This window comes from Mus caroli, unplaced genomic scaffold, assembly GCF_978045245.1.
Source record: "Mus caroli unplaced genomic scaffold, Mus_caroli_1 scaffold_6, whole genome shotgun sequence".
Classification (NCBI taxonomy): domain Eukaryota; kingdom Metazoa; phylum Chordata; class Mammalia; order Rodentia; family Muridae; genus Mus; species Mus caroli.
In genome coordinates this window covers 111,930,558-111,934,241 of record NW_028227261.1, presented here as the reverse complement: position 1 = coordinate 111,934,241, position 3,684 = coordinate 111,930,558, and positions in this window count along the sequence as shown.

The window sequence follows — 3,684 nt, the reverse complement described above, 5'->3', positions numbered from 1 at the left end:
TTGAGCAGTGCTTCACAGACAAGACCGTTTGCCTGGTGTCGCCCAGACTTTATCTGTGAGGGTCCTGAGCCCTCACTAATGGGCCTTTTTTCAGCTGGGGGTCAAGGGGCACAGGGCACAGAGAGCCCCTGGAGCACCCTTACTGTGGGTTCTTGTTCTGTGTCTGTCTTCTCCAGATGACATTTAGGGCCAAGCATCCCTGCCAGGCCCCTCACCCACCTCAATGTAGGAGTCGCCATAAGCGTGGACTGTACTCTGTGGGTCAGCAGAGGCTCCCTGTGCACGCCTTTGTCACCAGCTCCTGCGTGGCCATCTCCATGATTTCCATTGAAGTGTCTGAGCATCACTTCAGATGAGCTCATACCAGTGCCGATTTGTGGACTGTGCGGTTGGGGAGGGAGGAACCGCTCAGTTCCCCACTTGCTTCTTTTAACCAGCTGGAGCTGAGGGGGTGGGGGTGGGGGGCACAAACCACAATGTTGGGGCTCCAGGGCTGCCTCACTGGCAGAGCTTTGCTCCCTCAGAAGAGTTGTTGAGCCAGGGTTAGAAACAGATGACAGGGCCAGAGGCTTGGAGACAGCCTTCTGTCTCAAGCTCCCCTAGTCAGTAACGGGTTTATAACAAGTTGACAACAACCAATGGAGCCCAGCTTCTGAATTTCCAATCTAAGGAGGGTAGGCTTGCTAAGACCCATGCAAGTTTGAAATGCCTAATAATCTTTTCTCTCCTTAAAAAGGGACAGACTCTCACTATCTCAACCTCTGGGTCACAGCCACAAAACATTTCCAGTTCCATAGGAATGGAAACATTGTTCAGTAGCAAAATTACAGTGTAGCAACGGCCCTGAGGAACTGTGTTAAAGGGCACAGCATTAGGAAGGCTGAGAGCCACTGCACTTTGTAGTTCTGGTCTGGAGTTTAGTAGATTCTACCACCTTTGAACTCACAAAGACTCACCTGCCTCTGCCTCCCAAATGTGGGGATTAATGGTGTGCACCACCGTGAATTATGGTTAACCCCAAATTCCTTTCATCCCTGGGGCTGTAATTGAGTTTTGAGGCCCCAGTTTCATTTTGCTTTAAATGCCCTTGTGTTTCCTTCTGACACTTCATTCTGGGTTTGGGGGCCATTATTTTGTACCACTGTAATATGTCTGAGTTTCTTCTTTGTCTTCTTCTTCTCCTCCCCCACTTCCCCTTCTTCTTCAGTTGAGTCTTGCTATGTGCCCTTGGCTGTGCTCTTGCCGTGTAGACCACACTGTCTGCCAGTTCTCCTGCCGGTACTACCCAAGGGCTGGGATTCCAGATGTGTGCCAATGTTTGGATATTGAGTTAGCCTTTCCATGAGCAGTGTTTATTCTCCTTTTCAAATCAGTGTCATCTGAGCAAATCAGATATTTTGTGTGTTGTATCTTGTGTGTTGTTGTTTCAGACATGACCAAAGAAGAGCCTGAGGCAAGTCACCAGAGGTCTACCAGCAGTCTTGAGGTCCAGAGACTAAATAGGCACAAGTCCCTTTCACGATGCTACATGATGACCACTGTTGTCCTCCTAGCTCTGAAGCTATTGTGACAGGTTCTATTTATTATTTACTTAGGAAGAGACCTTGCTAAGCCATTAATCCCAGCACTTGGAAGGCAGAGGCAAACATAACCATGAGTTGGAGGTCAGTCTGGGCTACAGAGTGAGTTCCAGGACAGCCAAAGCTATATAGTAAGACCCTGTCTTAAGCAGAAGAAAGGGGAAGGGGAGGGAAGAGAAGAAAAGAAGGAAGGAAATGAGGGAGAGAGAGGGGTGGGGGGGAGAGAGGGAGAGGGAGAGGGAGAGGGAGAGAGAGAGAGAGAGAGGGGAGAGAGAGAGAGAGAGAGAGAGAGAGAGGAGGCCTGGAACTCATCACTGTAACACTGGCCCCTGGGAAACCCTAACCTACTGACACTAACAGACTAAGGATATCCATAAATGTTCCTACATGAATCCCCACTGGTTATGAATATGTAACTTTGTCTGAAAAAGATGTAGATATACTTTAAAAAGAAAAACGGAACTGGGCATGGCATAGTGGTGCATACTTTTAATCCCAGCACTCAGGAGGCAGATATGGGTGGATCTCTGTGAGTTCAAGGCCAGCCTGGTCTACGGAGGCATATTTCTCACTTCATTGAGTTCTTATATCTACCACCCTTCTCCACCCCAATCCCTTCCAATCCCCCAACACTAGGTAGGTGAGAAAGAAGATTAGAGGGGAAAGGCAAAGGACATAGATGCCTTTAGACTTCCTCCTGGTTAGGGGCATTGAGTTCCTAGGGGCAAGTCCATTCTTTGCAGGCATATTTTTTCACAACCTACTTTAATAAGGGTTCCTCCTCCTCTCTAGTCCACCACCCACCAGAGGTAGTGGAAAAGAAAGGTCATTAGGCTACAGAGGAAGTGGACATGCTTAGAAATAGTTCTTTGGGGCCATTCCAATCTTAGTTGTTCTCAGTCCAGTCCACTAGCAAACACCAAACACGAATCAGCAAGGGCAGTTCAATCCATAAGAAACGGCAAGGCTCACCAATCGCTCTGAGTCCACTGAAGCCACAGGAACCTCACAGGAAGTTCTTTGGCAAGTTTGTCTCTCTGAAGTCACCACAAGCAAAGCACAGCAACTCAATGTACGATGAACCAACTGATCCATGTGTGTTGTCAGTGAAGACTAGTGAGGAACAAGGCAAACTTGCTCCAGCTCCCACTGTCTGTGGGCCCACATTTATATCCTTTCTAAACATCATGCATCCTTTCAAGTGTCTTCTATAGCCTAACATTCTTTCATCTGTGTGCCCCCGCGAAACATCATTTGACATAACTTTCCAAAGAAACCAGGTGTTTCCACTTCAAATCTTCCTTGTCAGGATATCGTCAAACCACGGTCCAGCAAACCAGCAATCCAGCAAACACAACAGCAGGAACCAGCAGCAGCAGGGGCAGCAGCAGTAGGGGCAGCAGCCTCTCAGGGCTCTCGAATTTATAGCTTCTCAAAAGTCCCCAAAATTCCAAATGTAAACTATCTGCATCTGGAAAAAAAATCACTCCCCTCCAAGAGCAGGAGACAATCACAGTTAGCAGCTGACGACAATCTGAAGCAGCCCCATAGCCCACACCTGGGATTAAAACAAAAACAATCACATAATGTAACTGGGCTTGTAAAGAAACCAAAGTTACCACTACCTTTTCCCCCTTTAGTCCAATAAATGGCCTGGTCCCTAACACCAATCAACTATAAACAATAAAAGCAATTATGAGAACGATCAGATAAGAATTATCTTTGCAAAGTCTGGTCCATTTGTATTTGGAGAACTCGGAGAATGTATTCCACTCCCTATCCTATCCTGGTGAGTCCAGAGTTCTGTTCCTAAATCGCTTTCTTATCTTAACTTCCATTTATCAACCTAAAAACATCTTTTAGATCTAAAACATTTTCATAGATCCTAAACAACACAAGCTTTTATGTCTTTAATCTTTAATAAGAAAACTGTAAGACTGAAACTATCTAGTCTTCAACCCCATCAGACCGGAGAAGGATTAGTACTACCTGAGTAACAGGGAGTCCAGAGCAAGCAGCTTCCAAATAGCTTAGCTAGAGATAGTAGAGACAGAGACTGCTGGCTGCCTGGTCAGTCACCCAAGGTTCCCCTGTGTCGGTGGGT